Here is a 12,657-nt window from a genome sequence, read left to right on the forward strand (position 1 = left end):
GTAACCTAGTGTAACCTAATGTACTAATAGCTGCAAAAATGTAGTGTTAGCAGTTAGTTTTTGGTTGTAACAGCCAGTTTTCTGCTGTAACACGCTGAAGCGAGCTCAAGGTCGTTTTGAATACTGTATACATGTCTCAGCAGCGGAGAGGGGGGAGGAAGGGGGAAGACAAAAGATTGAATGAGAAAAGATACTGCAGCTAGATGGGAAAGGAGGGGGGAGTGAGAGATCAGCTAGTCAGCAAGAAAAAGTTTTGTAGTAAACAACTGGGATACAAAAGGAAGAAACTGCTTGTTTTAGGTGTGCAGGATTTGAGATTGTTAATTCTCCCTTGCACCTTATTTGAGCTCAAATAAACTTGGTTGTTTGCTTCTCCACCCTGGTGTGTTTATTGGTGCTACGCACTCTGGGCAACGAACCCCGCTGTTGCTTGCCTCGGGCACCCTGTGCTGGCATCACCACCAAGTACAATGCTCATTGATACCGGCTTTTAACCCCACTGAGAATGTTTTGGGGTCACTCCTCGCCTTTATCCACCTAGAGGACTGAGAGATTAGTAATTAACAGGTGCTCTGGTGATGCAGTTGGTTAGTGCATAGTACATATAGGGCAGTGCTGAGAGGAGCTATGCTGAGGTTGTGAGTTGAAACCTCACCTGGAGCACTGGTTTTCATTAACTAAATGGCTTCACCCCCCTCATTTGGCCCTATGGAATGTAGAATTCTTCCCTGGGGACATTGAAGCAGGGTAGGAATCAAAAATTTCCACTTCACCTATTACCTCCTCTCCACAGCGCAGGTCAGAATCTACAATCCTTTCTCCCCCACCAGCCCCTGTGCCAGAATCCCTCAAGCAAAGCCTGAAGTCCTGCCCATCCTTGACCCCTGAGCCTGGGAAGGGAGAGGAGCAATGAGCCATTGTTAGAGGGCTTTCCCTGCCCACTTCCCTGGCTCTTGTCATGCAGACAGCAAGCAGCAAAAGACCAGAAGTCCGAAGCGCAGACAAAGGGATGTTTACTGGGGTTAGTTTCCAAGCAAGCAGATTCTGAAGCCCTTCACATCAGTCAGGCTTATCTCTATACAGGGACAGAGTCTGTTCCCCTGTGTTCCCTTCCCAGCTCTGACACCACAGAGCGTTTACCCCACATCCCTGCAGACAATTCTTTCCTGGGTGCTGGCTGGTGAGTCTTGCCCACATGCTCAGGGTTTAGCTGATCACCATATTTGGGGTCAGGAAGGAATTTTCCTCCAGGGCAGATTGGCAGAGACGCTGGGGGTTTTTCACCTTTCTCTGCAGCGTAGGGCACAGGTCACTTGCTGGAGGATTCTCTGCACCTTGAAGTCTTTAAACAACGAGTTGAGGACTTCAATAGCTCAGACATAGGTCAGGGGGTTGTTACAGGAGTGGTTGGGTGAGAGTCTGTGGCCTACGTTGTGCAGGAGGTCAGACTAGATGATCATAATGGCCCCTTTTGACCTTAAAGTCTATGAGTCTATGAGCCCTGACACTGCAGAGTGTTTACCTCACGTCCCCCTTCCCGGCTCCGACACTGCAGAGCCTTGCCTGTGTCCCTTTTCCCCATTTCCTATTCCCATCCCCCCACATTAGCAAGCATGAGTCCAATTTCCCCGTTCACTTCCTGTTTGACCTCAGTTTACACAATAATATTCTCAGCTAGAACTTAACCAATCATTTTACTGAAATGTAACTAACCAATTCTAACCTATTGTAACAGAATTCTCTAACCAATTACATCCCACTCCCCTAATTAACTTACACCCAGCAAAATTAATTCTGCAGCAGACAGAAACGATTAGAAAACCAAACAGATTGCCAATAGAAAAGTGGGGGCCATAAAGATAAACCCTACAGAAATGAGGGTTTCACAACCACAACCATGGAGAAGGGATTTCTTGCCAAATTAGATGCTCCCTTAAGATCATGCATCCGACCAAGTGGGTATTCACCCACCAAAGCTCATGCTCCAATACGTCTGTTAGTCTATAAGGTGCCACAGGACTCTTTGCTCCTTAAGATCTGTTTCTTTATCTGGTGGTGATGGGCACTATCGGGACAGGATCGTCTTCCTAACAGCCCAACCCCACCTTAGTTCAGTGTGACAGGTTTGGGAGGTGAGGATGTGACCGTTCGCTTCCCAGCATACGGCTGCCCCTGCTGCTTAGCCAAAGGCCTTAGCCTATGAACAAGGGCTCAGACTCTCCTGGGGAGAGAAGGCCCAGACACAGGCAGACTGGGATTTTGGTTCTTTGATTTATTCCCCTGTCACTGGCTAGGTGATAAAAATACACCTAAGTTCTTGAAGTCTAGGCCTGTACAGGCAGCCTGAATAGCTCTATTCTAACAGCCATCGGTCCCTGTGGAAAGAAGATCTATTCAGGGTTGTTCCTAGACATTTTGGTTCCCTAAACAGCACCCCGTCCTGAAGCCCGAGCAGGCAGAGCGGAGCAGGCTGGGGCCAGGTCACTCCACTTCCCGCCACCTGGTAATTGCAGGGTAGGCCAGACCCCACACTCACGGGGCGGTGGGAAGTGGCGTGATCCGGCCCCAGCCTGCTGCACTCTGCTCCCAGCCTTGGAACTTGAGGGGTGGGGGGAAACGCCCCCCAGCACTCACCAGTGGCATGGCTGGGAGCTGGTGGAGCAGAGCAGGCTGGGGCCAGGACGTTCCACTTCCCACCGCCCGGTTGGGTGGTGACTGATCCCTCCTGCAGTCCACTGGGATGTAGCTCAGGGGAAGAGGTGGGGTGGGGGGGGGAATGGAGTGGAGCAGGGGTGGGAAGAGGCGGCATGGGGGCAGAGCAGGGGTGGGGGCTTTGTGGAAGAGGCATAGCAGGGGCAGCTTTCCTGGCCGGCTCAGCCAGCCGAGGGATCGGGCTGGCCGCTGGAGCAGTACGCAGCTGCGTAGGACACCAGGAAAAATGGGGCAATTTGGTGCCTCCACATCCCTTAACCAGGCAGTGTCCCTATAGCGTGTGCTGTCTTCATAGGTCCTTTCTCAGTCTTTCTCACCCTCTTGTCTTGAGTCTCCTGTGTCTCTGCTTTCAAGCACAGACTCACTCTGGCTGTTCAGGAGAGGGGAGGACCATGCCTATGTGTGGCCAGCAGATAGCGACAAAGACCCCTAGCCAGCCTGCTCCCTGCCATGCCAAATACCCACTGAAGGCGACCCGCAGGCCAGCATGCGGGGCGGCTGCTGATGCTCTGTGGCCAACATCACAAGATGGTAGGAAGGCAGGGCCAGACCCCATGGTGGGGCCTCTTACCGTTCCCACTCAAGGTGCTCACTTTTGCCGTGGGGCAGGAGATTTTACCCCAAGAGGTTTTTCCCCAGCTGGTGAGAAGCAGAGAAACACCCAGGATCCCAAGGTGCTATTTAACAAACCCCCTCAAGCACAGGGACAGGCGCACATCTGGAAGAAGGAAACTGCTCTACACACTAGCCCGGGCAGCCGCCCATTTTCTTTGGCAAGTGAGGAAGGGCAAAGGCTAGACTGGAAGCACCTGGGGCTCCTGCCCCAGCCTTCGTGATGTCCAACCCCCAACTCCTTTCTAGGGCTCTAGCTGAAGCCAGAGCAGACAAGAAGAGGTTCCAGCCCTGAAGGGAGCAGGACTTTCAGCACAATGGTAAAAGTGCATAAGCACAACTACGAAGGGACTCGACCCCTCAATTGCCTGATCTGAAGTCAGATGCCTTATCCATTAGACCACATGGTCACATGAGAAAAGGCCCTCCAGGCACTTCTTTGGAAAAGGCAGACACTGATGCATCCAACAAAGTGGGGATTCACCCACGAAAGCTCATGCACCAGTACGTCTGTTAGTCTATAAGGTGCCAAACGGTTCTTTGCTGCTTCTGCAGACACTGTGTTTCTCAAGTAAGCTACTGAGGGGGGCCGAGACTCTCTGGGCACAAGAAGTGGAGTTCCCAGTGAGATGTGAGACTTAATTCTCTGGAGCCGGGTGCAGGCCTTTGGCAGAGAGGCTCAGGCATGCGGGATTGTGGTGCAGCGGACGGACCAGCTGTCTAGGTGTGGAGATTTAATCTCACGGAGGAGGAGGAAAAGGAATCCTGCTGATAGGGAGTGGCCAGGGCCGGTGCAACCGCTAGGCGAACTGGTCGGCTGCCTAGGGTGCCAAGTGGTTGGGGGAACCAAAAAGTGCACTCAGGGGAGGCAGTGGAGTGGAGGTGAGCTGGGGCAGGGGGCGTGGGGGACGCAGGGAGAGGGCTGCCCGCAGCAAGTAACAGAGGGGTGTGTGTGCAGGGGAACCGCTCCCTGTCCCAGCTCACCTCTGCTCCGTCTTCTACCCTGAGCACGCTGCCCCCACTCTAATTCTCCTCCTCTCCCAGGCTTGTCACACTAAACAGCTGATTGGCACAGCAAGCCTGGGAGGAGGTAGAAGTGGAGCAGCGCTGGCATGCTCAGGGGAGAAGGTGGAGCGGAGGTGAGCTGGGGTGGGGAGCTGCTGCAGCGGGGGCTGCCCAGCTTTTCCCCATGGCCCCGGCCCCGGCTCCGCCCCAGCCCCCCACCCACACTCACTGCATGGTAAGTGGAGTGACCCAGCCCCAGCCTGGTCCACTCCCCTGGCTCCCAGCCACACTGCCGGCGAGTGCTGTGAGGCAGTTTCCTCCCTCCCCTCAAGCTTAGGAGCCAGGGGAGCAGAGCAGGCTGGGGCCCCAGGCCTCCATGGGGGGAAGCAGAAGGGGGCTGGCCTCAGGCCACCGTGGGACCAGGGGGGCTGGCTACTTCCTATGGGAAGTGGAGTGACCCAGCCCGAGGCTGCTCTGCTCCCCTGGTTCCCAGGCTTGTGTTGGTGTTGGCTAGATTTGTGCGGGTGATTGCGTATATTAGCAATTGTGTGTGTGTGGCTGGATTCATGCATGTGTTTGTTTGCAATTGTGTGTATGTGCATACTCTGTTGCCCTCTGCCGGCGCGACAACCGTTTCTCCGTATGTCACAGCCCCCATACTGTCGACCCTGATGGTGATTTCTCCATCTTACAATGGCTGGTTGGCCTGACCCTTCTCCCCTCTGCAGAGTGTGGCAGGGGATTCAGCTCACCCCCTGTGGGGCAGGAGTGCCAAGGTGTGGGGTGCTGGGCTCCAATGCACCTGGAGAGCAACTCAGGTGAGGCGGGGCAGGGCATGTGGTGTCCATTCTGCATTGCCTGGTGCTGGGCCATTGCACAATCCCCAGCCACATCACACAGCATGCCCCGAGAGGGGGTGGGGGGCCAAGCAGATGATCCAGCATGAGGGGATCATTCTCATTCGTAGCTGTCCAGCTGTGTGGGGCAGGAGGTCCTTGTATTTGGAGCAGTGGGAGTGAACTGCATACAGTTGTGTCTCTGAGCACAATTTTGTGAATAGTATGGTGCATGTAGGGGGGTGATTGTGAGTGTGGCTGCGAGTGTGATTGTTTCTTTCTTTGGGGGTTGATCTAGCATGTCCCTCTGGGTGTGTTGTGTGTGAGCGTTCTTGGGATTGTGTGAGTCCCTTTGTGTGTGTGTGTGTGTGTGTGTGTCACTTGCTGCAGAGTACAAAATCCTGCAAAGCCATTTCCTACTGGTTAGCCCAGCAACACACTGATACAAACAGTGTCACAGACTCACACACACAGAGCAGGGCTCAGCCCCTCCTGAAGAGGGCAGCAGGGACACACACGTCATCTCTGGGCCAGCTTGGACAATTTCCCATCATGACTCGGCAGTGCTGGTGCCCCCACACAGGGTGGGCAGTGACCGGGCAGGGGGGGCAGATGTGCTGGATCTCTAAAAGCAGCAGAGTCCTGTGGCACCTTATAGACCAACAGATGTATTGGAACATGAGCTTTTGTGGGTGAATCCCCACTTTGTCAGCTAGATTCAGAAGGAAGCACTTTGGGAAAATCAGTCAAGGCTCTTAGCAGAGCTGGGACACAGACCCAATGACCCCTGCACCACCCTGGGAGGGCAGTGGGGTTTAGTGGTCAGAGCAGGGAGGGTGCTGCGCACCAGGACCCATGGGTTCTATCCTTGGCTCTGGAAGTGGAAAGGGTCTAGAGCAGGGGGACTGGTATCCAGGATTCCTGGGTTCCATAGAGAAGACTGTTTTTCCCTGTGCTTCCCTCCCTAGAGATCCCAGCCCAGCCCCCTAGTGGAGACTGAGCAGGAGTCGGGGGAGTTGTTCTTCCACTTTGGAGTTATGATTCAAACTCCTCCTGCAGGGACTGTGACATCACAGAATCAGCCCCCCAACATAGAGAAAATTAGTGGGGTTAGGAGGGTTCTAGCTGCACCCACCAGACAACCCTGGTCATGGCAAGAAACCCCCAACCCTACTTGCACCCACAAAACACCCTCTGAGGGTATACACCTCCTGCTGGGTCAGGACCTCTTGCTCCCACCCCTTTTCTTATCACCACAAGCTGCTCCCAGCTAGGCACTGCACCCCATTCACACACCTTTTGTCAGTACGTAGCTCAGTGGCAATCACTGCCCCGAAGTGACTCCGGTGCAGGCACTCCCCATACGAACTCCCCACACTGCATTCTGTCCACACACAGAGAATTCTCTCTGCCCGGCTCCTTCGGTTCATCTTGCTGCTCTCCCTACTGCTGCCAGACACTGCTCATCTGCATAACCCCGCCCATGGACACGTGACACCTTCTGTCCTGCCGGTTTCAAGTCAGTGAGTTACCCTTGGGGAGTGAGCAGGTCATAGCACATCACAGCCCCAGCGCACGTCACAGCCCCAGCCACGGCCGGCTCCAGGCACCAGCTCAGTAAGCAGGTGCTTGGGGCAGCCAAGGGGAAGGGGCGGCACGTCGGGCTCTTTGGCAGCAATTCAACAGCGGGTCCCTAGGTGTCTCTTGGAGGGAAGGACCTGCTACCGAATTGCCACCGAAGAAAAAGGCAGCGCAGTGGAGCAGCCGCCGATTGCGATCGTGGGTTGTTTTATTTTCCCCTGCTGCTTGGGGTGACAAAAACCCAGCCCTGGCCCCAACACACGTCACAGCCCCAGCACACGTCATAGCACATCACAGCCTGGGGCAGGGAGATATTGGGGGAGGGGATGAGGGGAGAACGGCGGAGTGAGAGACCCAGTCCCATAGACCCATAGGGGTAGGAGATATTGGGGTCAGGAGGAGAGGAGAGGGGGTTGGCAGAGACCCAGCCTGGGGTGCAGGGAAAATGGGGTGGGGTGGAGGGAGGTGGGGAACAGCAGAGACATGTGTGGAGTGGTGAAATGTTGGTCCAGGGAAACTGAGTCACTCCCAGGACATGCTGTGCAGGGGGGAGCACAGGGGCAGGAAGAGAGAACCAGCCCCACAGAGCCCAAGAGGGATATTGGGGGCAGGTGAGGGGATGGAGGGATGAGAGACCCAGGGCCATAGAACTCCCCTGGCTCCCAAGTTTGGGGGGAGGGGGGAACCGCCCCACAGCACTCACTGGCTGTATGGCTGGGAACCAGGGGAGTGGACCAGGCTGGGACTGGGTCACTCCACTTACCATGCAGTGAGTGCAGGGGCGGGAGGGTGGGACTAGGGCGGAGCAGGGGCAGGGGCCATGGGGAAGAGCCAGGCAGCCCCCGCTGCAGCAGCTCCCCACCCCAGCTCCTCACTGCTCCGCCTTCTCCCCTGAGCATAGAGGCACTGCTCCACTTCTCCTGCCTCCCAGACTTGCGGTGCTAATCAGCTGTTTAGTGCAGCCAGCCTGGGAGGGGAGGAGAATTAGAGCGGGGGCAGCGTGCTCAAGGGAGAAGACAGAGCAGAGGTGAGCTGGGACAGGGAGTGGTTCCCCTGCACGCCCCCGCCCTTGTTACTTGCTGCGGGCAGCCCTCTCCCTGCACCTTCCCCAGCCCCCTGCCCCAGCTCACCTCCACTCCACTGCCTCCTCTGAGTGGGGCTTTTGGTTCCCCCAACCACTTGGCACCCTAGACGGCCGACTAGTTCGCCTAGTGGTTGCACCAACTGTGGACACTGCCTATCAGCAGGATTCCTCTTCCTCCTCCTCCTCAGTGAGATTAAATCTCCACACCTAGACAGCTGGTCTATCCGCTGCACCACAATCCCCCATGCCTGAGCATCCCTGCCAAAGCCCTGCACCCGACTCCAGAGAATTAAGTCTCACGTCTCACTGGGAACTCCACTTCTTGTGTCTAGAGAGTCTGTGTAGGGATATTTAAAGGTTTATATTAAACATGGTTTATGTGAGAAATGATTTATTGATTTATTGTTAATTAATACTTTAGAACTTAAGGTTTATGTTAGAAGTAAAATTGGAATGATTTATTGATTTATTGTTAAGTGATACTTTATAACTTAAGGTTTATGTTAGAAGTAAATTTGTAATGATTTATTGTTAGGAATAGCTGTGTCTGTGTGAAGCCAAAGAGATACTTTGTATAAAACTTGTTAAATGTCAATAGACTCTAAGTGCCTGTTCCCTAAGTGAAACTTTGTAGCTAAATTGGTCAATTGACTCAGCGCGCAAGCCGTCAATTGACTCTGTAAGCTGCTAGATTGGGTAATTGACTCAGCGCACAAGCCGTCAATTGACCCTATGCCTCAGGCAAAACTATATAATTACTACAAATAGAGACCCCCACCTCTGTAAATTCATTTTTATCTAAAGCTAAAAAGTGTATTTGAATGAGTGCCTAGTTTAACACCCCAAAAGATAAAGAGTGTATGTGAATGAGTGCCTAGTTTAAATGATGAATGAATGGTTAGGGAGTTACCAGCCTGAAAAATTCAGTGTCGGCCAAAGAAGGTGTCAAGTGGAATCAACCAGATGACCCCCGGAGGGCGAACTGGAATCCAACCCAAGCACCTACAGAATGGAGCCAGCCACCTGCTGATTGATCAAGCAACAGCAGAATGAACAGAATGGAGCCAGCCACCTGCTGATCGATCAAGCAACAGCAGAATGAAACAACTCCCATAAACTAACATAGGGAAAAATCCCTATAAAACTGGACTCTAAAGACTGAGGACTTTGAGTCTATGGCTCTGCTGCCAGCCTTCAGGAGCATCAGGTGCACCTGACCCGGACTCGGCTTCACTCTTGTGTACAGGGTACCTGGCCAGTATTCTGTCACAAGCAACTTTAGGCTGGTAACTTTAATATCTATATAGAACCTGTATGAATGATTGTGTGAATGGATATATATATATATATATATATATATATATATATATATATATATATATATATATAAGTAATCGTAGGAATAAGTAGCCAAACAACATTGTTTGCTGTTATCTTTTATTTTATTATGATATTGACAATAAATGTGGCATCGTTGCCTTGTCCCCTTTAATAAGATCCTGCTCGTTTTTACTAGTCTAATATAATTGGTATAACATCTGGGCCCCCCTCAGTAGCTGACCTGAGAAACACAGTGTCTTCAAAAGCAGCAAAGAGTCGTGTGGCACCTTATAGACTAACAGACATATTGGAGCATGAGCTTTCGTGGGTGAATCCCCACTTTGTTCGATGTATTAGTGTCTGCCTTTTCCAAAGAAATGCCTGGAGGCCCTTCGCTTGTGTGACCACGTGGCCTAATGGATAAGGCATCTGACTTCGGCTCAGGGAATTGAGGGTCCGAGTCCCTTCGTGGTTGTGCTCGTGCAGTTTTACCTTTCGGTTAAAAGTCCTGCTCCTTTCAAGTGCTGGAACCTCTTCTTGGCCGCTCAGGCCAATGCTCTGCCTTCAGCTAGAGCCCTAGGAAGGGGCTGGGGGTTGGGCGTCACAAAGGCTGGGGCAGAAGTCCCAGGTGCTTCCAGTCTAGCCTTTGCCCTTTCTGACTTGCCAAAGAAAATGGGCAGCTGCCCAGGCTAGTGTGTAGAGCAGTTTCCCTCTTCCAAATGTGCGCCAGTCCCTGTGTTTGAGGGGGTTTGCTATATAGCACCTTCGGAGCCTGGGTGTTTCTCTGCTTCTCACCAGCTGGGAAAAGCCTCTTGGGGAAAAATCTCCTGCCCCACGGCAAAAGTGAGCACCTTGAGTGGGACCAGTCAGAGGCCCCACCATGGGGGCTGGCCCTGCTTTCCTACCATCTTGTGATGTTGGCCACAGAGCATCAGCAGTTGCCCCGCATGCTGGTGACCTTCAGTGGGTGTTTGGCATGGCAGGGAGCAGGTGGCTGGGCAATTTTGTGCCTGTCTGAATGCCACACATAGGCCTGGTCCTGCCCTCCTCTAGCCCTGACCTCAGTTGCTCTGTGGCTTTTAAGCCTTCCCTTGGAGCTGTCAGCACCAGCTGCCTCTGCTCTAGGTGCCCAGAGGAGGAGAGGTGTGTGGGGTCACTTTTAGAGATGCCCCTTCCTGGTACTGCCCTTGTTCAGCTGCACAAAGGAGTTTTCATCCCCAATCCCTGCCTAGCAGCCCTCTGGCACCATTCCTGAGGGATACCCTGCCTCACTTTCTTCCTACCATATTGGGAAAGACAGTTCTCATTATTAAAGGTCAGGTGGGCCAACCAGGGGCAGAAGCCCATTCTATGTTTTCCTACTGCAGAGCCCAAGATCAGGAACTTATCTTGGGTGCAAGCACTGCTGTGCTCCCAGACCTACACAAGGAGGAATGAAAGGGGCTGCTAAAGCCTAGGATTGAACCAAGGACCTTTAAACCTTCATTCTAATGCTCTCCCAACTGAGCTACTTCAGCAGGTGCATGACAGCATTTTGGCCTGTTGCTTCTCTGTCTGGGATGTTTTTGTCAGTAGTTGCACACAAAAAGGACAGGAAAACAAACGGCTGCTCCACACCCCCACCGGAGGAATCCGGCACCATTAGCTGTGGTGAGTGGCTGTTCGCAGACAGGGCCTGTCCCCGAGCAGCTGGAACAGCAGCTGCATGCTTCCCCCTCGGCTCCAGGCTATGGGAAATGCTGATTGCTTGGCTCCATGAGTGGATGCTGCTCCGTGCTCTGGAGAGCGTCTGTATTGCTCTGTCAACCCCTCGTCTTCACTGAGCCAGTCTGGTAAGTGCCCCCTCCGGCCTGGCAGCTGAGAGTCTGTGCAGACATCAACCCCCTGGCCAGCCCTACAGCCAGCAGCAGCGCCAGCCCCCCCCAGCACCACAGGGGCACTCAATGCACTTCCTGTGGGGAAATGGCTCCTTGGCGTCCTGCTGCTAGAGTGAGAGCCAGGAGAGAGCAGTGTCTGGCTCACCTTTTGTGGGAGAGAAGAGACCTGATGAGTGCGGATCTCCCTCAGCCTCCCCCGCAATGCTGGTCAGTTGTATTGTCACTGTCATAGTCAGCGTTTTCCTTCAGGGCTGGCCCTAGAGGGGTCTGGGATCAAGGACAAATCCCATCTTTCGTCCCCAGACCCCACCTCCACCCCCAAGTCCCCACCGCTGTCCCATCTCTTCCCATCCTGCAACTTCCTGCCCCATTCTTCAACCACCCCCACCTCTTCCCGTCCCTGCTCCTTCCCCTCCCCACCCAGTGCCTCCTGAACCCCACTGATCACTGGCAGGTGGGAGGTGCTGAAGGGGAAGAGGAGGAGCTTGTCAGCAAGGCCTGTAGTGGGCGGGGGAGGAGCTGGCTGCCAGTGAGTCCTGAGCATCTATTTTTTCTCTGTTGGTTCTGCAGCCCCATAGCTCCCATGAAGTCGCTGACTTGGCTTCCTTTGTACTCTAGAGATAGGAGCAGAACCAGGGCTATGGCTGATCTATGGGGCACCAGGTGAGTGGCAGAGGCTTCAGGTGCAGAGAGTTTGACTGACCCCTCAAGGACACAGTGTGAGGTGGTGCCCCCGGGATCTCTATGAAAGGAGCAGAACAGAATTTACTTGGGGTGGGGAGAGAATTGAGAGTGTCTCAGGGGGTTATACAGAGGTGTTGCCCAGGTGATAGACTGGCTAAAACACAGGCCTCATTGTGAGCAGGATTCAAACCTGCACAGGGAAACCCTATTAGATTTTAACTCCCACAACTTAACCACTCGGCCATCACAGCTGAGAGTGACAAATTGCCCCAATGCCAGAGAAACTGGTAAAGAATCACAATGACCAGCTGTGAAGTCATCTGAACTACAGAATTCCCACCGCAAACCTGGCTCCCAAAGCACAGGGGGGATTTGGGGTTTGTTCTCTTTGCTTAGCAATGTGCAGTCACACAGAGAGCGCGTTTAAAAGTCTCCCCTCCCACAGAGCGGGAATGGGAAATGATTCTCAACTTGAAGCCTGATGTCGGGTGACCAGACGTCCCGATTTTATTGGGACTGTCCTGATATTTGCTTGTTTGTCCCACGTCCCGACCGATGTTTGGTCGGGACCCTGGACAAACAAATAACTTTGTCCTCTTCTCCGGCACACAATCATAGTCTGGAGGGATACTTGCCCCACCCAAACTTGACCCCCTCATTCCCCCATTAGATCTCTCCCCAAATCACTGCCCTGGCCCTGCCCCCAGCCCCACTCCCTCACTGCCCCATTGGATCCCTCCCCAAATTCAAGCCCTGGCCCTGCCTCTTCCCCAAATATGCGGCATTCTTCCTCCCTCCCAGGTTTGCACACGGGCTATGGCCATGGCCGGGAGCGCAGCGCGGGAGCTGCTCCAGCCCTGCAGCCTGCGGGGCAGTGCAGTGGGGCTGGGGGCAGCGTGAAGCCGGCAGGGCCCAGGTGGGTGGGGGGCAGAGTCACATGTGGGGC

General features: G+C 53.8%; 1 long non-coding RNA gene and 1 pseudogene across 1 annotated transcript in view; one reads left to right on the top strand and one right to left on the bottom strand.

Annotated features, from left to right (window-relative positions):
* Positions 1 to 12,657, top strand: part of LOC127057005 (zinc finger protein 420-like) — a 482,458-nt pseudogene that overhangs the window by 188,785 nt on the left and 281,016 nt on the right.
* The window catches only part of LOC127057104 (uncharacterized), a 185,510-nt gene that overhangs the window by 142,815 nt on the left and 30,038 nt on the right, over positions 1 to 12,657 (bottom strand). The gene's annotated exons all lie outside the window — the stretch shown is intronic.

The sequence above is a fragment of the Gopherus flavomarginatus genome, chromosome 8, assembly GCF_025201925.1.
Source record: "Gopherus flavomarginatus isolate rGopFla2 chromosome 8, rGopFla2.mat.asm, whole genome shotgun sequence".
In the NCBI taxonomy this organism is placed as follows: domain Eukaryota; kingdom Metazoa; phylum Chordata; order Testudines; family Testudinidae; genus Gopherus; species Gopherus flavomarginatus.